Raw genomic sequence first — 21,732 nt, 5'->3', positions numbered from 1 at the left:
ACTCTCCTAAAATATGGTGGCTTATTTTCTTGGTACCAAATCAGGCTCTGTTTGTTGGAGGCGTGCAGTTATAGAAACAACGAGTTTGCAAAAGACAAAGAACGCATCTGCGAGGTTGCCAAGTAAACATGGGCGACTCAAGCCTCAAATCTTCCTCCCAGTGACAGGGCAAAGGAGCAGGGTAGTTGAAGGTATGAAGGAGGGTGGTTGGAGGTGAAGGGATCAGTGGCCTGTACATGTACTCAGTCTCTTTGGCTCTCCATAGAATGTGTGCTCAGAAGATAGCCGCGACACCATGCACGGAGGATGGAGGTTTCAGCCTCCTGATGTCAAAAGGTCACCCATCAGACACCTGTTCAGACCCAAAAGAAGAGTCCACAGGTTTTCATGGGGAAAACAATAACCAAAGATAAAATAAAGCCAGCCTTCAAGTCTCCAAAGAGTAACCTAGGCAACCATTATCATCCTGACTCACATGTCAGAGATGTTATCTACAGCCGAGCTATTACGAAAGTGATAATGTACCACTCAGCTGTATGAGCAGCAACATTTTCAAAGACAACGGAAGGCAAGTAACTAAGAAAGCATGGAAACTCAGAATCAGATATAAAAAGTAGAAGAGACTGCTGAGTACAAAGGAGACTGGGCAAGCCGTTTATTGGCTTGCAAAGATCAAAGCTGGATCCTGTTCTTCCACTCAGGCTTACAGATGACCTAGGTCTTCTTTTGATGTCTCTCATGTCCTTGCAAAAGGCTTCAGAGCTATGAAAGGTACATATTTCAGTTGTGAGCCCGTTTCAGTAAATGCCTAGTAGATGCTGGTAGCCCAGCAAGCAAGGGTTCTGTTTGATTCCAAGAGGCCCAGACTGTTTCCTTACCCTAGTTACCCTGGATCTGTTTGTCTCTATTGTCATGGTCCCATTCAGTCCAGATTAGCGAACAATTCTGTTCAGTGTAGGCCTTTATCCCCAAAACATGCTTTAGCTGAATGACCCCATACAAGAAGATGCTTCTTCATGGAACATTACCACTGGCCTGTTGGAGTCCTTACAACCGTGGTTCCTGCTCTTATTCAGCTTTCTATGCTTTTTGTCAGTGTGCAGTTGCTGTCGTCCTGGGTCCACAATGTGCTACTGCTGCCCTGAGTACCTTTCTACATCAACAGTGACACTGTGGGTAGCATAACTCCTGATGTTTGCCTCTCTCTCTCTCTCTCTCTCTCTCTCTCTCTCTCTCTCTCTCTCTCTCTCACTGAGTGTGTTCTTTTTTTTTTTTGAAATATTCTACCTATTATTGTTGTGGGGTAGAGGAGGATTGCATCATAGTACATGTATGGAAGTCAAAGGACAACTTTATGGAGTCAGCTCTCTCCTTCCATTTTTATGTTCATCGTGGGGGTTGAGCTCTGGTTGTCAGGCTTTCATCAAAAGCACCTTTACCCACTGAGTCACAGCGCCAGCACAGGCATGGGTGACATGGGTGTGTGTGTGTGTGTGTGTGTGTGTGTGTGTGTGTTTTGCTGGAGATGACCTCTAGGACCTTGTACTTGCTAGCCAGATACTGTTATCACTGAGCTTCACCCCAGCTTCTCTTTGTCTTTTTAAATTTGAGACAGAATCTCACTGTGTAACCCTGACTGGCCAGCCTGATCTTGGACTCACAGAGATCCACTTGCCTCTGCTTCCCAAGTGCTGGAATTCAAAGGCATGTGCCACTACTCCTGGCTTTTACATTTGTACTGCAGAGGGATAAAACAGCATTAGTTTTGTTGTACAGATAAATCCTATTTATAAAAGAAAGCTGGGCTGGAGAGATGGCTCAGTGGTTAAGAGCACCCGACTGCTCTTCCAGAGGTCCTGAGTTCAATTCCCAGCAACCACATGGTGGTTCACAACCATCTGTAAAGAGATCCGATGCCCTCTTCTGGTGTATCTGAAGACAGCTACAGTGTACTCATATATAATAAATAATAAATAAATCTTTAAAAAAAAAAAAAGAAAGCTAACAGCGTTGAGAAGATGCCACAGTGAGTAAAGGTGCTTGCTGCCAAGCCCGAGGATCCACATGGTGGGAGAAGAGAACCAGTTTCTAAAAGCTGTCCTTCATACATGTGCCATGGTACACTCCTAACCCACACATACACGTGAAGTAGTAAATAAAGAAATCATAAACATTTTAAAGGAAATGCAAATCCCTCTGAGTAGGAGCTTGTCTAAGAAAGCTGCAGTTGAATAACTTGAATGTTAAAATGGGAAACCAAAGAGAAGATGTCAGCTGACTCAACTTAGGAGTATGACAGGGTTGTGTGTGTGTGTGTGTGTGTGTGTGTGTGTGTGTGTGTGTGTGTGTCCTTTTTGTTGAGCTGCATTGGTGCACCAGGCAACAGAAGCTATTAGGAATGGTCAGGGCTTGAACAAACAAAAGGAAGGAATTCTTTTTTTTTTTTTTTTTTTGGTTCTTTTTTTCGGATCTGGGGAATCGAACCCAGGGCCTTGCGCTTCCTAGGTAAGCGCTCTACCACTGAGCTAAATCCCCAACCCAAAGGAAGGAATTCTTACCTGGCTCATTTGTCCTTTACAATTCTGTACTTCTGCTTGTGAGCCTATCCTTTAATTGCTGGGCGATCTCTCCAGCCAGTTCTTCACAGTGCTGATGAAAATTAAGTTATATTACAAAATCTGGGAATATATTTCATGCAGGAATGGGAGAGAAAGGAGATTAACAGGCAGATAGGAGCTGTTGCTCTGGTTTTATGATAGCTAAAGATTTAAATCCTTCAGATGAAGATGCTTGGAGGTTCAGGGTGACGTGAGATAACGACACCTGTTACTGTAATATATGCTTTCAGGAGGGAGAACTTAAAGTCGATTTCCTCACAAGGTAGACAAAGGAAATGCATCCTCATACCTGGGTACAAAGGTTCTCTAAGAGTTAATGAACTTGGGCTGAGAGGATAGCTCAGTGTGTAAAAGTGCTCGCCACACAAGCCTACTGTGCAAGCATAATGGCTAAAATTTCGCGCTCCAGAACCCAATACAAGCTGGATGCAGTGGAGGCATGTCTGGAGTCCCAGCATATCTGTGTCCAGATGGAAGGCAGAAAAAGATCTCCCAGAAATGTAAGAGCCAGATAGCTTGTCAACACTCAAGTGTCTTGACCTGACCTCCGTACATGAACACACATATACACACTGCTGTTTCAAAAGCTAATAAGGGGACTAGAGAAATGGCTCAGTGGTTAAGAACACTATTTGCTCTTCCAGAGGACCTGAGTTCAATATCCAGCCCTCACATAGCAACTGACAACTGTTTGTAACCCCAATACACAACATCCTTACACTTTATTCAGAGCATCAGACAAATTATATTAGTCAGGGACTTGTAAAGGCAAAACTTAAATCCTTCCAGTCTCTGTATAATCAGAGGCTATCATACATTTTGACTTCCTTCTGGCCTATGTAAATCCTGACTCTGTGTAATCAACCACACATCCTATGCAGTTGGGCAGCCAAGCTTGTACATCGACAGCCCCCAACATTCTAGAGTTATCTGTCTTTGGGCAAGCGGGGCTTATAGGTTAGAGAGGTTTTTGTTTTATAGATTCTTAATCATAGTAATTTAGACTTAAAACACGTTAGCCATCACATTAGACCACAGGAAACATACAGTATCTTTTAAAACTTTTTATATTTTAGTTTAGAATATTCTTTATATACCATAGATACAAGTCCTGCTTTTAGTCAAGAATACTTACATTTATGTATATGATAGGTTATTCTGTAGTTCAGGCTAGTCTGAACTCCTGGAAATTTTCTTGCCTCAGACTCCCAAACTCTGGAATTACAGTCACGTGCTACTCCACCTGATTTATGGATGTGTGTGTGTGTGTGTGTGTGTGTGTGTGCGCGTGTGCGCGCGCGCGCGCACGCGCACGCTCACGCTCACGCACATGTGCTCTATTTGTTTTTCTTTTGAGACAAATGTTTCCCTATGGTCATTGTTCTGGAACTCACTGACTCACTAACAGGCCAGCCTTCAACTCACAGGAACCCACCTGTGCCTGCCTCCCAAGTATAGGAATTAGAGTTGTACGCCATCATGCCCATCGCGGGTACTAGTGTTAGTATTGTGTCTAAGAACTGTTTGTCTGTCACTGAAACAGGTTTTTTCTCCTATGCGTCTTCCTAACAGTTCAGGTATGGAATCCCATTTAAGTTCATTTCTGTATGTTATTTGCTGGGTTGTTTTCTTATTCTTGAGTTATGAGACTTTTAAAAATATTCTCCTAAAGGGCCTAAAGAGATGGTTCTGCAGTTAAAAGTGCTTCTGTTCTTGTGGAAGGGCCAAGTTCAGTCCCAGCACCTGTCAGGCAGCTCACAACTGCCTGTGACTCCAGCTGCCAGTATTTGTTCCAAGTCTGTAGATCTTCATTTTTTACCAGGAAAACAGTGTCATTTGAAAGGATTTTTTTCTTTGAGATGAGGTAGGTCTCACTGTGTAGTTCTGCTGGCCTGGAACTCGATGTGGAGATCAGGCTGGTTTTGAACTCACAGAGATCCTCCTGCCTCTGCCTCTAGAGTGCCTCTAGGATTATAGGAATGCTTCTCTTTGACTAGTCCAAGAAGAGGTTTTAAGTAGGATGGAATTTAAGTTGTCGATCCTATTAGGAAAAAACCCACAACCTATTAATTTTTTTTCTTCTGCTATTTTGATAGAGCTGTTGGTGTCATTTCTAGGTAATAAGTGCCTAACTCAGAACCCATACATTCTTGTCTCATCTTTTCTTATGGAAGGTGAATAGCTAGTATATTTAGGCCTAAAGGATTTTGGTTCTATTTTTATTAGTTGTGTGAGGAATGAACCCAGATAATTGTTTTTGCAAACACAATTTTTTGAAAGATTATCTTTTTTCCACTCATTTATCTTGTATCTTTGTAAAAAAAAAAAAACATGTGTTCTTATATGTATAGGTCTGTTCCTAGCCTGTAATCTATTACACCCATCTAATGGTATATTTTGACATCTATCTTATATCGTCTTAGTAACTGTAGCTTTATAGAGTTTGAAATCAGGTAGTTTTAGTCGTTTTTGTTTTTATTTTCCAAAGCTGTTTTGGCTATTTTAAGTCCTTCACACTTCTGTTTAAGATGCACAATGACTTTGTCTGTTTCTATGGAAAAGCTTGCTGGGATTTTTTATTATAGAGATTAGAGGTGGTTGGAATGGCTTTGTAGGTAACAGTTCTTGCTGCCAAGCCTGATGACTTGATTTTGATCCGTGGGAATCACATCATGGAAGGAGAGAACTGACTCCCGAAAGTATTCCAGACCCCCACAGTGCACTATGGCATGCATTAGCGTGTGCGTGTGCACAGACACGCACGCGTGCGCGCACACACACACACACACAATTACATTAAGTGTTTAATTTTAATGTATCCCTCAAAAACAAAAAGAGTAACAACAAAAAAGACAAATGTGCCATGTTTAATAATATATAAGGCTGTTGAAATGGGTCAGTAGGTCAAGGCACTTGCCACCAAGCCTTATAACCTGATTTTAATCCCCATATCTCATATGGTGGACAGAGAGAATCCAGTCCAGAAACTTGTCCTATGTCTTACACATATATGCCATAGACCTCAATTTGACACACACAGAGGCATGCACATATATGTACACACCAAATAAACAAATTAATAAATGTAATTTGAAATGTCTAAATAGTGTATAGGGGCTCAGTGTCTAAGATCATTGGCTACTGAATTGACCTCCATTTATCTCAGCGATGCTTTGCAGGTTTTAGTGTCCAGCTTGTATTTATTGAAACTGATTTTTATGACACATAATATGGCTAACTTGGCAAATGTTCTCTATTTTGCTATTTTTGGATGGAATGTTTTATGGTTTTTTTTTTTTTTTTTCGGAGCTGGGGACCGAACCCAGGGCCTTGCGCTTCCTAGGCAAGCGCTTTACCACTGAGCTAAATCCCCAACCCCTGGAATGTTTTATAATTATCTAAGGGTCAAACGTATTGATTATGTTGTTGAAGTGTCCTATGGCTGTGCTGATTTTCTGTCAACTTGCTCTATTAATTAAGTCGAGAGAATGAAAACAGAATGAATTACAAGCATTCATTTATCCTTGCAGTTCTCAGACTTTTTTTTTCAAGACAGGGTACTTTTTAATGCTTTTGAAATTTCTTAAAGACTCTGATACTACATTACACATGGATCTTGGTGTCAGTTACAGTCTATTTTATCACTGGGGCACCATCACTCCTTGTACCAGATATGTGGCCAAAGGGCAAAAAACATCACTTTAACTTTATAGCCTTGTATAAATCTCTTGATTTAGTTATGCCTTTTAATGGCACTAAAGAAATCCTGTCTGATTGTTTTGTGTTTGAGACAAGTTCTCTCTATCTTGTCCTGCCTGTCTTGGAACTTGCTATGTAGAACAAGCTACCCTCAGACTCAGAGACCTAACTCTGCTTCCTAAGTGTTGGGATTCACGGTATGTAGCACCATGCCTGGGTTAAAGTTGTCGTCTTAGTTACTTTTCTACTGCTGGGAAAAACACCATGACCAAGGTGTCTTATTAAAGAAAGCATATACCTGGGGCTTGCTTACAGTTTAAGAGGAATAGTCCATAAATACCGTGACAGGGAGCATGACAGCAGACATGGTGCTAGAGTTGTAGTTGAGAGCTTACATCTTGATCCACAAGCAGCAGAGTGAGAGGTGGGGCAGGCTGAGTAGCCTTGCATATGCTTTTAAACCTCAAGGCCTGGGGCTAGACAGATGGCTCAAAGGCTATGAGCAGTGGCTGCTCTTCCAGAGGACCTCGATCCAATTCCCAGCATGCACAACTGTCTGTAACTCCAGCTGCAGAGGATCCGATACCCTCATATAAATATACATGCAGACAAAATGTCAACACACATAAGCAAATAACTTAAAAACCTCCAAGCCCCCCCTCCCAATGACACACCTCCTTCAACAAGCCCACATCTCCAAATCCATCAAACAGTTCCACGGACTGGGGACCAACCATTCAAGTATATGAGCCTATGGGGCCATTCTCATTCAAAGCACCACAGAAGCCATTTTTTTTTCAGAAACCATTTTTAACACGTTTATAATTTATTTATGGTATAGGGTGGAGGAAACACACACGCGCGCGCACACACACACACACACACACACACACACACACACACGGGTAAGCCAGGGTGTGTATGTGGAGTGAGAGGACCACTTGTGAAAGTCTGTTCTTCCTTTCTCTAAGGGGATCCTGGGGATGAATCTCAGGTCGCCCATTGAGCCATTATGCCAGCTTTGAGGAAGTGATTTCTCCAATGACATATTCATCAGCAGGAGCGTCTGTTAGTAAAGCATAAGGTGGAATATTAATGACTGTTTTCCAGATTTCTCTTGATAGATTTTGTAATTTCTTCAATTCTCCTGGCTACAGTTTGGTGAGACAAACTAATAAAAAAATATACTCCCTTTTCAGAGTATATTATAGCTGCCATATTTCACACTTGCTCAATAAATTCACACCATCAGTGAAGATTTTGATTGTTTTTGTTTTTAAATATGCTACCACAGACTAGTTTTTATAATAGAGTGTGTATGAATTGTAACTTTATAAAAAATATCTTTTGAGTTGACTGGAAGTGGCCCATGCCTTTAATCCTGGCACTCCCAGGGGGCAGAGACAGGTAGATCTCTGTGAGTTCAAAGCTAACCTGGTCTACCGAGTGAGTTCCATGACAGATGAGGATACATAAAGAAATTGTGTCTCGGGGTTGGGGATTTAGCTCAGTGGTAGAGCGCTTGCCTAGGAAGCACAAGGCCCTGGGTTCGGTCCCCAGCTCTGAAAAAAAGAAAAAAATATATAAATTAAAAAAAAAAGAAATTGTGTCTCGAAAAACAAAACAAAACAATTTTTCCTTGAGAATTTTTCCCCAATTTTGCTCTTTTTTTTTTTTTTTTTGGTTCTTTTTTTCGGAGCTGGGGACCAAACCCAGGGCCTTGCGCTTCCTAGGTAAGCGCTCTACCACTGAGCTAAATCCCCAGCCCCTTGCTCTTTTTTTCTTAAGTAATTTATTTATTTTTATTTTATGTGCATTGATAGTTGATTCCCTGGAACTGGAATTGCAGACATTTGTGAGCCACCATGTGGTTGCTGGGATTTGAACTCAGGACCTGTAGAGCAGCAGTTAGTGCTCCTAACCACTGAGCCATCTCTCCAGCCCCCTCTTTTGTCCTTGAGCTACCATCCTTGGTCACATGGAGTTCAGCATTTTTTTAAACATATAATGCCCTTTCAGATCATACTCTAGCAATGTGCACAAATTCACTACAGATCAGGTCACTTTTCATGGAACAAGCTTCCTCTATCTGGGGTTTTTCTTTTGGGGGAAAGGTTGGTTTTTCTTTTGAGATGCATTAGACTGTGCTTCCTCACTCCTGAGCCTCTGCAATAGTGAACATGCTACCCTGCCAGCAGAGTGAAGTCATTGTCCGTGGGAAGGGCCCAGAAAACCCCCTGGGGCACTGTGTGAAGATGTACTCTGTGGTACTTTCTGTCCCACCTCCCTTCTTGATGCTTTTGACCCCCAAGTGCTGATTCCCAAAGGAGCTCTCTGAGGACCACACAGCATTTCCCTCCTGCTGGCCCTTGTGCTTGAACTGGCTGCTAGGGAAATTACCACCTTCCGGTCAACCTTTCTGTTGTTCTAGTACATCTGGAGCCTGGCCTGATACCATGTAGTAGAACTGACCTTATCAACTGCATTAAAAGCACACACACACACACACACACACACACACACACACACACACACACACACACACAGAGTATCCTTGGGGACGGCAATGACACACTTGGTGATATTCTGATTCCTGATGCTCAGAGCTGCCATAGCCCACAGGCAAATGGTTCTATTGGTGTTTCTGGTTACCTGGACCCTTTCCATCTCCACTGGGACCCCGTGTCACTCAGTGTAGAAGAATTACTCTCTCAGTCAGGTTGTGTAATTCCATGCTTTGACGTCAATCCCCACTGTAGTTAGTGTTGGAGAACAAACAACTACCTGAAAGCAACAGTCAGTTGACCCCTGCCAAAACTCACTGGTTATTGTTTTGTGTTATTTTTGTCTTGTTTTATAAACTTTTGATGTCTACTACTTTTGTGGGGAGGGTAGAGGGGCTTAGAAATAGATGCCCATGCAGCACCAAATGTATGTGGAGGTCAGAGGACAATGTGTAGAGTCAGTTCCCTTTCAACCATTTCGATTCTAGGAATTGAATTGAGGTTGTCAGACTTGGCGGCAAGCATCCTTCCCTGCTGAGCCATCTTGCCAGCCATTCTGTTCTGTTTGGTCTGTTTCAGGCTGGCCTAGAACTTGCTATGTAGTCTAGGCTGGTCTTAAACTGGTCATTGCCTACTTGAGTCTCTCACATCCTAGGATTGCAGGCATATACCAACACACCTACCCTATGAGATTCCCACCCCTACCCACCCACCACCCTATGGACTATAGTTGTTATTCTAGTTGTTTACACTTTATATATTTATCTTGCTAGTATTTTAAGGACATTTAAAGACTAAAAAAAAATATTTAGACAGAACATCATAGCAGAGAGTATGTAGTAGGGCAAACCACTATGCCTCATGGCAGGTCAGAAAGCAAAGAGAGAAGAGGCAGGGACAAGAGAGACAAGTTACATCATCTTTGTGGGACTGGGGTGCAGCTCAGTGGCAGAGTGCTTGTGTGGCATGGTCAAGGTCCTAGGTTCCATCCCTGGCAGTAACAACAATTCTTCCATATCACATCCCTGACGACTCCCTACTTCTGATTAGACCCCGCCTCCTACTTTTCAGTACCTCCCAATAGTGCCATCATCATTCGATGAATCTATGAATAGATGAATCCAATGGACAGGCAAGAGTCCTTCGATCCCATCCTGAGAAGAAGCCCATGCACTGGCAGCCAAGTCCCCAAAAACATAAGCCTATGGTGAACATATACTATATAGCAGTCCTAACAGACTATGCCACTCATACATACTTAGGGGCTATTTCTATGTTTTTCTTTATATAGATTCACATTTCTTTCTGCACAAAGGACTCCCTCTAACATGTCTTCCAGTGATGGCTAGCTGGTCATTATTTTCTTTCTTTCCTTCTTTCTTTCTTTCTTTCTTTCTTTCTTTCTTTCTCCCTTTCTTTTATTCCATTTTTATTTTTAATATATTTAAATGACCTATTTATTCTTATTTTATGTACATTAGTGTTTTGCCTGCCTGTCTGTGTGTGTGAGGATATCAGATCCCCTGGAAGTAGAGCTACAGACAACTGTGAGCTGCCATGTGGGTGCTGGAAATTTAACCCAGGTCTTCTGGAAGAGCAGCCAGGACCCTCAGAAGAGCAGTCGGTGCTCTTAACCACTTAGCCACCTCTCCAGCTCGTTAAGGAGTTTTTAAAGACACATAAAAAGTGAAAGAAATTGGGGCTAGAGAGATAGCTCAGTGGTTAAGAGCAGTGGCCGCTCTTCCAGAGGTCCTGGATTCAATTCACAGCACCCACATGGCAGCTCACAACTGTCTTTTGGCTTCCACTGATACCAGGCATGTTCAGAGACATACTAGCAGGCAGAACAATTATACACATAAAAGAAATGAATGAAGAAAACGAATAATTAAAAATAAAATAATAAAAATCGATAAGTGTAGTGAAAAGTATAGTAAAGCCTTTGTATCTGGCTTTAAATGAAATGTTTCAGCAAAGCCTTTGCTATGTATGGGAGAATCAGTCAAGGCTGAGAAATTGTTTTGAGACTGTTTGAACCTGGAAGAAATGTCTCTTTTAGAGAATCTGCACTTGGTGCTACATGAGAGCTTGCGGGTGCACTAATCTTGGTCCCAAAACAATCCTGGCAAACCTGGAGTTCTTTCTTACTTTTGATTGTGGCTAGCCATGGTCAAAATGGATGGATTTGTGTGGTTTTCTGTTCTAACTGGCAGCAATGGCAAGATAACTTTGGTATCTGGAACCTTTCCCAGCCCCAATTAACCTTGTATAATGTTTGAATGTTGGAGTGATTTAGTTAGGTGTCAGTCTTTCCCACGAAGGCTGAACCATTCTGCTCCTTTGGAAACTGAGGCTAGCATTTTGGTGAGATTCTCTCTCTCTCTCTCTGGCTATACCTACAACCAACACCAATATCAATAGATTACATCATTTGAAAGTGGAAATCCTTTCACTGACTCCATTCCCACTCCATACCCTTTATTTCTTTTGGAAGCATTCTGTTGTTGTTTTGTCTTGTCTTATTATAAACAAGGTCTCATGCAGTCCAGGCTGTCAAATTCATTTATGTAGTAGTGAATGAGCTGGAAGTTCTGATCCTCCTGCCTCTACTTCCCAAGTGCTGGGGATGGAACCCAGGGTATCCTGCATGCTAAGCAATTCACCTGCACTTCCAACCCCTGGAAACACTGTTACTCAGTGAATCTATCAGGTATGAGGCTTTTCCTTGACAGTAGCCTGCTGTGGTCATCGTTGTCGTCGTCGTCGTCGTCGTCATCATCATCATCGTCATGGTCATCAGTCATCGGTCACTGGTCATCAGTCATCATGCTCATCGGTCATCATGCTCATCGGTCATCGGTCATCATGGTCATCGGTTATCATGGTCACTGGTCATCATCGCTTCAATCTCTGTTCATTATTGATCTTACTAGGTTGATTTTTGCTATTTTTTGTGTTTGATGTTTTTTGGCTTTGTTTTGTTTTGCTTGAGACAGGATTTCTCTGTGTATCATCCCTGGCTGTCCTAGAACTCAATCTGTAGACCAGGCTGGCCTCTTAACTCAGAGATCCACCTGTCTCTGCCTTCAGAGTGCTGGGATTAAAGATGCGTGGCACCACCACCCAGCCTAACTAGGTATTTTTATAGGCTCTCAGTTTGCTGTGGTAGGTCATATGTGACTGAATTAAGCCATTTCTTTCTAGCCTTCAGAACAACCCATCCAGCATTTCATCCAGTCTGATATCTTTAGATTTAGTACCTGGAAGATTGCAAACATTTGGAGGTGTCGTATGGCTTTTTTTCTTGTGTCTCTGATGACCGTTGTGCCACTATTAGAATGGATCTCTCTCCTTTCGTGCAAAGATCTTGTGAGCAGCTGTCTCTTGAGGATGCAACACCTCATACCATTTAGAGGAGAAAGCTGCCTGCCTGGACAGCAACAGAAAACCAGGGTGGGGAGATCAAACAGAGCATGGACTTCTACCTGAAGGGGAGAAGCTGGGAACTCAGCCTGCCTTCGTTTTGCTACTCAGCCCTTACCTACCGCACATTGCGACAGGGAGACAACCACAGGCTGCATGGCTCATTCCCCCGGTCATCCACAATGGGGCTCTGTCTTCACCACAGATGTGGAGTCTTCTTATCACTGCCCCCCATCTCCCTAGTGCTGGAACTTCTCAGCTGGTCCAAGTCTGACCCTCCCTCTCCTGTGACTGCCCGCCCGCCCGTGCCTCTCTCAGACACCATCACAGGGCACTTTAATTAATTTACAAATGGAAAGGAAGAAGGTTCTATTTCAGTTCATGTAAATTGTAGTCCACCTTAGGGAAGCCCTGACATCAGGAGCTTGAGGAAGTTGGTCACACTGTATTCACAGTCAGGAAGCAGAGAGTGGAAGCTGACTTCCTCCTCTTCCCCCCCTCCCCCTCCCTCCCTTATTTTTAATTTTTTTTTCGGAGCTGAGGACCGAACCCAGGGCCTTGCGCTTGCTAGGCAAGCGCTCTACCACTGAGCTAAATCCCCAACCCCTCCCCCCCTTTTTAATGGTTGTTCTTGTTGATTGTTTTTGTTATTGAGAAAGTTTCTCTGGTTAGCTCTAACTGTCCCGTAACTCACTCTATAGACCAGACTGGTCTCAAACTCAGAGATCTACGTACCTCTGACTCCAGAGTGCTTGAATTATAGACTTGCACCACCACTGCCAGATTAGCTTGCTTCTTTTTATCCAGTATTGGAATACTAGCAGTACCACCTATGTTTGAAGAGGATCTTCCCTCCTCCTTTAACCTAATCTAGATAATCCCTGAGAGCAAGCCCAGAAGCTGGAGCCCTAGGCCATTCCAGATCCTATCAAACTGACAGTATTAGTCACCACACAAGGAATGCCCAGGCTCTTGACTTGGGACTGGCTAGTCCTTGTTTTCAGGTCTCCAAAGAAGCTCCGTCTCAGGATGGTGCCTGGATAGAGTGCTCACGAGGAGCTGTGTGATGGGATTCTCAATTGCTAAGTATTACAGCAAATCCCTACTTTAAGGTTTGAGAGCCATGGGTTTCTCTTGGCACTAGACATTTTCAGGAAAGAACATACCTTACTCTTAGCTGTTTGTGGCATTGTCCTTGATAACTCGTGTCCTTAGGGCTATCCGCACTCTCCAGGTTTAGGTGGTGCTGTGCCCTTCAGCTCCAGTACTCTCAGGGAAGTGGGTTGAGGACCTCTCCCTGCTTCTTAGTGAATTATCTTTTTCTGGTAAACTTCCCTTTCGTGTCTGACTGGAGATGCTCTCTCTCAACCTTGGAATATAGTCTGATCTTTGTTATCTTGACTCCTGCTATATGCAGAACCATTCAGAGAAAATTTCTCATCTGCCATTTAACCTTGGAAGTGCCATTTTTTCTTTTTTTTTCTTTCCTTTGTTTCCCTATTCTTTTCTCTTTTTTGAGACAAGGTTTTACTATGCAGCTCTAGCTGACCTATCCTGGAAGTCATGATGTAGACCAGGCTGGCCTCCAACTCACTGAGATCAGCCTGCCTCTGCCTCCCGTGTACTTTCTTTTCAAAAGAAAGAACTTGGGCTGGTGAAATGGCTCAGTGGTTAAGAGCACTGACTACAAGAGGAGGCCTGGCAGAGCACAAGTGGAGAGAAGGTATGTGCTCCTGTGTGAGTGTGTAGAAGGTCCAGGACATAAAGTGGCTTCTCTCAAGTGAGAGAGACTCTCCCCAACCTTTTTAAGAATTAAAGGCACGGGGGTTGGGGATTTAGTTCAGTGGTAGAGCGCTTGCCTAGGAAGCGCAAGGCCCTGGGTTCGGTCCCCAGCTCCAAAAAAAAAGAACCAAAAAAAAAAAAAAGAATTAAAGGCACGGGGGGGGGGGGGTAAGAGAGATGGCTTGGCCATTAAGAGCACTGACTTCTTTTCCAGAGGTTCTGAGGTCAATTCCCAGCAACCACATGGTGGCTCACAACCATCTGTAATGGGATCTGATGCTCTCTTCTGGTGTGTCTGAAGACAGTGACAGTGCACTCATGAGAGAGAGAGAGAGAGAGAGACAGAGAGACAGACAGAGAGAGAGAGAGAGAGAGAGAGAGAGAGAGAGAGAGAGAGAGAGAGAGAGAGAGAACATTTTTAACCTTTCATGGCACTGACATTTAGATGCACATCAAGTGTCTTCCTCCATCCTTCATCATGGTTTTTCAGACAGAGTTTCACACTGAACCTGGAGTTCACTGATTCAATAAGACTGTGTGGCCATTGCATCTTCCTATCTCTGCTTCCCCAGTGCTAGGGTTACAGGCATGTACTGCCACATTTGGGGCAGGGGGATGAGCACTGTCACCTATTAGAATTTCTGTGAAGACAGGAAAGCGGCCACCACCTTGGCCTCAGTTCTTTTTGCTCTCTTACCAGTGTTATGAGAGCCATCTTAAATCTGATGAGCATGGACACTCACATGCATGCACACACTTGAAAATGGAGAAATCAGAAGGTAAGTTCCAGGGCTGGCTTCTCTCCTTACACCAAGTGGGTTTCTAAGATCAAACTCAGGTCATTAGGCTTGGCAGCAAGCACCTTTACCCACTGCACTGTATTGCTAGCCCAAATCATCTCCTCTTTCAATGTCACTTTGTCAATCATATTTGGCAGAACCCCAGCCCCACAAAGAACAGAACCATAACACAGGATACAGACACTCCAAGAGCAAAAACAGTGCAAACTAGAGAACTGGCCCCAACCTCTTCCCAATGCCATGCCTTGCAGTGCCGGACTGTTACAGCTTTAGAACATTCCATGCACACAGCAGAAACCCACCACCTACTGTGTGCCCAGCATAGTGTCGGACTCTAGGGAGGAAGACACGGTCTCAGAAGGAACAGTGTGTATTTGAGAAGAAAGAAGGACACACAAAGCACCTTGATTAGAGGAATTTTCTGGATACCTGTTAGAGTCTGTCATCTGAATGAGTATTGGCAAAAAGCATACATTTATTGACTTACCAAAGAGTGCCTTAATTCTCTTAGAAGCTGTGTGGCTTGGAATATTAACCACTACACAGTTGTACCCAGGCCTCCACCGACTGAGCAAAATTGGGTTCTTCATTAAAAACAAATAACATCGTATATGTAAACCACATGCAGCTAACCTGTGTGGTGGCCCTGTCTGCAGGACTTTCAGACAAATATTAGTTGGCCATCCAAAACAATTTCAAATTTAATTTTTTTGAGCTTATATTAACTACAACATTTCCCCCTTCCCTTTCCTCCCTCTAAACCCCTCCATATACCCCTCCACACTCTACTTCAAATTCATGGCCTCTTTTTCACTAATTGCATATATGTACATACACATACATTCCTAACTATAACCTGTTCCGCTCATATAATATTACTTGTTTTATATTTTCAGGGCTGACCATTTGGCACTTGACAGCCAATTGATGTTTTTTCTTCCCCAGAGAAAGGCCCCTGTTGGCGTATTTGTTTAGGTATTTTATTGAGTTCTTATAACTACCACCCTTCCAATCCTTATTCTACCCTAATCAACTCCCCAAAACTAGATGGGAGAGAGAAGGTTAGAGGGCATTGGGGGCATAGACCTCTTTAGACTACTTGCTGCTGATTAGAACTGTCAGGTTCCTAGGGGAAGTCCAGTCTTCATAGTTAGGCTATCTAGCAACCCAGAAATAGCAGTGCAGCAGGACCCAGCAGCAGCAATCACCACAGGCCCTCTCAGTGGTCTCCCACTTCTGTCCCCTCCAGAGTCCCCAGAATTAAACTCTCTGCAGCTGACAAAAATCATGCCCTGCTAGTGCACCAGGCAAATCTTAATCATCTGCTGTGAATCAGCCTCTTATCCCACAGCTGGGATTAAAAGAAAAACATATTCACAGAACATAACTGTGTTTTTAAAGAAACCCAAACTCTGACTACAGCCTCCTCTCTCATCCGCAGCTTTACTGGGATGCCTATAGTACTCTGTAGTATGTATGGGATTGAGGTCTTATGGACTTTTCCCTATCCAGTTTGGGGCATTCATTAGCGTCATCTTTGTTCAGCTCACATTTGCAGTCATATTGGGGAGACATTATGAGTGGAGCTTCTACTATTACTAGGAGACATACTGTTACAGCAGACTTGGTGATCCCCTCTGGCCCTTACACTCTTTCTGCCCCTTCTTTCTCAATGTTTCCTGTATAGGAGTGTTTGCTAGATGTATCAACTGGGACTTGGCTCCACTGCTCCTTGATCCAAGGGTAATCTTCTTTTGGTTCTTTTTTTTCTTTTTTCAGAGCTGGGGACCGAACCCAGGGCCTTGCGCTTCCTAGGCAAGCGCTCTACCACTGAGCTAAATCCCCAACCCCTGATCCAAGGGTAATCTTAATAACAGAAAATTCATTTGTCTGTCTGTCTGTCTTGGGGCTGGAGCCTTGTACAGACTAAGTGCTTGTTCTACCAGTGGGTTGTGCGTAGAAGGTTCTAGTTACTGTTTCTGTTGTTTTAAGACAAGGCCTCATGTCTCCCAGGCTAGCCTTTGAACTTAGTACATACCTGTGAAGGCAATTCTTGTTTATCAACTCAACTAGACCTGTAATTAACTAAAACCCAGAAAATGGAGGGGCACACCTGTGAGGGGTTTTTGCTTAATTTGAGATGGGAAGATCCACTTCTAATCATGATATTTGAGGTAGGAAGACCCACCTTAAATCTGGGCCATGCTTTCTGCTGGCAGCCTATAGGAAGGACATGGAAGAAGGAAGCTTGCTCTTTGCCTGCTTCCTCTCTTGCTGGCAAGTCCATTCCTTCACCGGCATCAGAGCCTACTTCTTTAGGGTTCTGACATATACTGAAGACTGACTGACACACTCACCCTCATGCACTGAACAACTACTGGATTCTTGGACCTTTTGTTAGTAGACAGTCATTATTGGACTAGCTGGACCATAGCCTGTACGCCATTCTTATAAATCCCCTTTCTATATAGAGAGGTTTATTCTATAAATTTTGTTACTCTAGAGGACTAATACCTAAGAATCATCCTGAACTCCTGATCCTCCTGCCTCAATGCCCTGAGTGTTGGGTTACAGGCCTATTCCACACAAGTTATAGGCACCTGGGAAGAAGGAATGTCATTTGAGGAGTTGCCTCTATGAGACTGGCCAATGGGCCTGTGTGCAGCATTCTCCTGATTGCTAACTAATGGAGGCAGCTAGCGATAGGTGAAAATGGGGGATAAAAGGTAGGAAAAGAAAAACCATCAAAGAAACAAAGACTAGCTACAGAGGAGAATTTATCCCACCATAAATGGTGCCACCACTGGACAGATAGATGGTCCTGGGTGATAAAAAAGGTAGCTGAATGTGACCTGGAAGTAAGCCAGTAAGTGCCATTCCTCTATTCTCTCTGCTTTAGCTCTTGCCCTGTCTTCCCTTCATGAGGAACTGAAAATGTATAAAATGAAATGAACCGTTTCCTTCCCAAGTTTCTTTTGGTCATGGTGTTTCTCACAGCAACAGAAAGCAAACTAGGACAGAAATTGGTACCAGAGAGTTGCATGTTTCAGTGATGGGCCTCACCATGTAGCTTTTAAGCTTTAAACTGTTTTATGGGAGGAAGGCAGACGATTTTGGAGCTTTGGGCTAGAAAATCCACTGAATGCCCATTGCTTGAGGAGCTGTTGTGGGAACTTGAAAGAATGCTAAGATAAATGTCAAAGATAGAAGCCTGGTTTATGAAATTTTAGAGAAAAGTAAAACTATCGGGGCTGTTCGTGTGATGCTTTCTTTGTTTTACTGGGACAGGAGATGCTAGTTAGCTGGAGTTGAAAAGTTAGCTGTGATTGATAAGAGACTGGCATTATTGATTTTAAATCTTCCTCCTCTTCCTCCTCCTCCTTTTCTTCCTCCTCCTCCTTTTCTTCCTCCTCCTCCTCTCCCCCCCTCCTCTTTCTCCTCTTCCTTCAATGTAATTTGGCATGATAGTGCTAATTTAAGAATTGTTGCGTTTACTTAAGTAATTGTCCTTAAAGAATTAGTTCGGAATTTGACATAGAATAGCTAAGTGCTAACTATTATTATTAAGTGCCAAACAAGTAGTAGAGATAAGAAATACTACAGGCATCTTTGGAGAAGGTGGTCATTTAAGACAGTACCTTGGGGGCCTGTAAGGTTTTTAACAAGCCAGTGTCAAGAAGGAAAAAGAAAGCCAGGTGTGCTCTGTGAGTTGGAGGCCAGCCTGGCCTACAGAGGAAGTTTCAGGATAGCCAGGGCTACCTGTCTTGAAACAGAAACCCTATCTTCAAAACAAAACAAAACAAGCAAAATGTCATGGCAGGGCTGGGGAAATGGTTCGTTTGGTAAAGTGCCTGTCATACAAGCATGAAAACATCCCTAGAACCCAAGTAAAATCACTCAGGTACTGAGTTTGCAATCCCAGACTGGAGGAGGCAGAGACTGTCTTATGGAACAAGGTTGGGGGCTGCAAGATGGCTTGGTAGATAGTGTCCCACAAGCCTGGTGACCAGAGCTCAAGTTCTAAAACTACATGTTGGAAGAAGAGAATGGGCTTCGTGGGTTGACCTGTCCTCCAGACTTGCACTGTGGCTTGCAAGCACCACCCCCAACTAGTTAAATCAGTACAGTGTAGGGGAGGCAGATGGCTCTTGAAGAATAGCCCAAGGTTGAGGCTCTGGTCTACACATGTACGTGCACCCCCACACCTGTACCCACACAAACACTCATCCCTCCACAAAGAAAAGGTCATGCCAAAACAGTAGTTTGTTTTCATTTTTATTTTTTTTTGTAAAGCTCCAAATGCCTTTTAAAAGCATCATTATATAATATGTAATTTATTCTTTTCAGTTCAGTTTTCAGGAGCCTTGAACATGAATAACATTCTTTATTATGAATATGAGAGAAAAATATTCCGCTTTGTCTTTACTGCTCCTCACTGACTTTTCCGGCCCGCATAGATCTCTTTGTGTATAGCTATTTTGCATCTTTTTTTTTTTATTAACTTGAGTATTTCTTATATACATTTCAAGTGTTATTCCCTTTCCCGGTTTCCGGGCAAACATCCCCCTCCCCCCTCCCCTTCCTTATGGGTGTTCCCCTCCCAACCCTCCCCACATTGCCGCCCTCCCCCCATAGTCTAGTTCACTGGGGGTTCAGTCTTAGCAGGACCCAGGGCTTCCCCTTCCACTGGTGCTCTTACTAGGATATTCATTGCTACCTATGGGGTCAGAGTCCAGGGTCAGTCCATGTATAGTCTTTAGGTAGTGGCTTAGTCCCTGGAAGCTCTGGTTGCTTGGCATTGTTGTTCATATGGGGTCTCGAGCCCCTTCAAGCTCTTCCAGTTCTTTCTCTGATTCCTTCAACGGGGGACCTATTCTCAGTTCACTGGTTTGCTGCTGGCATTCGCCTCTGTATTTGCTGTATTCTGGCTGTGTCTCTCAGGAGCGATCTACATCCGGCTCCTGTCGGTCTGCACTTCTTTGCTTCATCCATCTTGTCTAATTGGGTGGCTGTATATGTATGGGCCACATGTGGGGCAGGCTCCGAATGGGTGTTCCTTCAGTCTCTGTTTTAATCTTTGCCTCTCCCTTCCCAGCCAAGGGTATTCTTTTTCCTCATTTAAAGAAGGAGTGAAGCATTCACATTTTGATCATCCGTCTTGAGTTTCGTTTGTTCTAGGGATCTAGGGTAATTCAAGCATTTGGGCTAAAAGCCACTTATCAACGAGTGCATACCATGTATGTCTTTCTGTGATTGGGTTAGCTCACTCAGGATGATATTTTCCAGTTCCAACCATTTGCCTACGAATTTCATAAACTCGTTGTTTTTGATAGCTGAGTAATATTCCATTGTGTAGATGTACCACATTTTCTGTATCCATTCCTCTGTTGAAGGGCATCTGGGTTCTTTCCAGCTTCTGGCTATTATAAATAAGGCTGCGATGAACATAGTGGAGCACGTGTCTCTTTTATATGTTGAGACATCTTTTGGGTATATGCCCAAGAGAGGTATAGCTGGATCCTCAGGCAGTTCAATGTCCAGTTTTCTGAGGAACCTCCAGACTGATTTCCAGAATGGTTGTACCAGTCTGCAATCCCACCAACAATGGAGGAGTGTTCCTCTTTCTCCACATCCTTGCCAGCATCTGCTGTCACCTGAGTTTTTGATCATAGCCATTCTCACTGGTGTGAGGTGAAATCTCAGGGTTGTTTTGATTTGCATTTCCCTTATGACTAAAGATGTTGAACATTTCTTTAGGTGTTTCTCAGCCATTTGGCATTCCTCAGCTGTGAATTCTTTGTTTAGCTCTGAACCCCATTTTTTAATAGGGTTATTTGTTTCCCTGCGGTCTAACTTCTTGAGTTCTTTGTATATTTTGGATATAAGGCCTCTATCTGTTGTAGGATTGGTAAAGATCTTTTCCCAATCTGTTGGTTGCCGTTTTGTCCTAACCACCGTGTCCTTTGCCTTACAGAAGCTTTGCAGTTTTATGAGATCCCATTTGTCGATTCTTGATCTTAGAGCATAAGCCATTGGTGTTTTGTTCAGGAAATTTTTTCCAGTGCCCATGTGTTCCAGATGCTTCCCTAGTTTTTCTTCTATTAGTTTGAGTGTGTCTGGTTTGATGTGGAGGTCCTTGATCCACTTGGACTTAAGCTTTGTACAGGGTGATAAGCATGGATCGATCTGCATTCTTCTACATGTTGACCTCCAGTTGAACCAGCACCATTTGCTGAAAATGCTATCTTTTTTCCATTGGATGGTTTTGGCTCCTTTGTCAAAAATCAAGTGACCATAGGTGTGTGGGTTCATTTCTGGGTCTTCAATTCTGTTCCATTGGTCTATCTGTCTGTCTCTGTACCAATACCATGCAGTTTTTATCACTATTGCTCTGTAATACTGCTTGAGTTCAGGGATAGTGATTCCCCCGGAAGTCCTTTTATTGTTGAGGATAGCTTTAGCTATCCTGGGTTTTTTGTTATTCCAGATGAATTTGCAAATTGTTCTGTCTAACTCTTTGAAGAATTGGATTGGTATTTTGATGGGGATTGCATTGAATCTGTAGATTGCTTTTGGTAAAATGGCCATTTTTACTATATTAATCCTGCCAATCCATGAGCATGGGAGATCTTTCCATCTTCTGAGGTCTTCTTCAATTTCTTTCCTCAGTGTCTTGAAGTTCTTATTGTACAGATCTTTTACTTGCTTGGTTAAAGTCACACCGAGGTACTTTATATTATTTGGGTCTATTATGAAGGGTGTCGTTTCCCTAATTTCTTTCTCGGCTTGTTTCTCTTTTGTATAGAGGAAGGCAACTGATTTATTTGAGTTAATTTTATACCCAGCCACTTTGCTGAAGTTATTTATCAGCTTTAGTAGTTCTCTGGTGGAACTTTTGGGATCACT

The sequence above is a fragment of the Rattus norvegicus genome, chromosome X (assembly GCF_021556685.1).
Source record: "Rattus norvegicus strain SHRSP/BbbUtx chromosome X, alternate assembly SHRSP_T2T, whole genome shotgun sequence".
Lineage (NCBI taxonomy): Eukaryota > Metazoa > Chordata > Mammalia > Rodentia > Muridae > Rattus > Rattus norvegicus.
The sequence above is the reverse complement of the archived record's forward strand: the minus strand, read 5'-3'. Positions refer to the sequence as shown.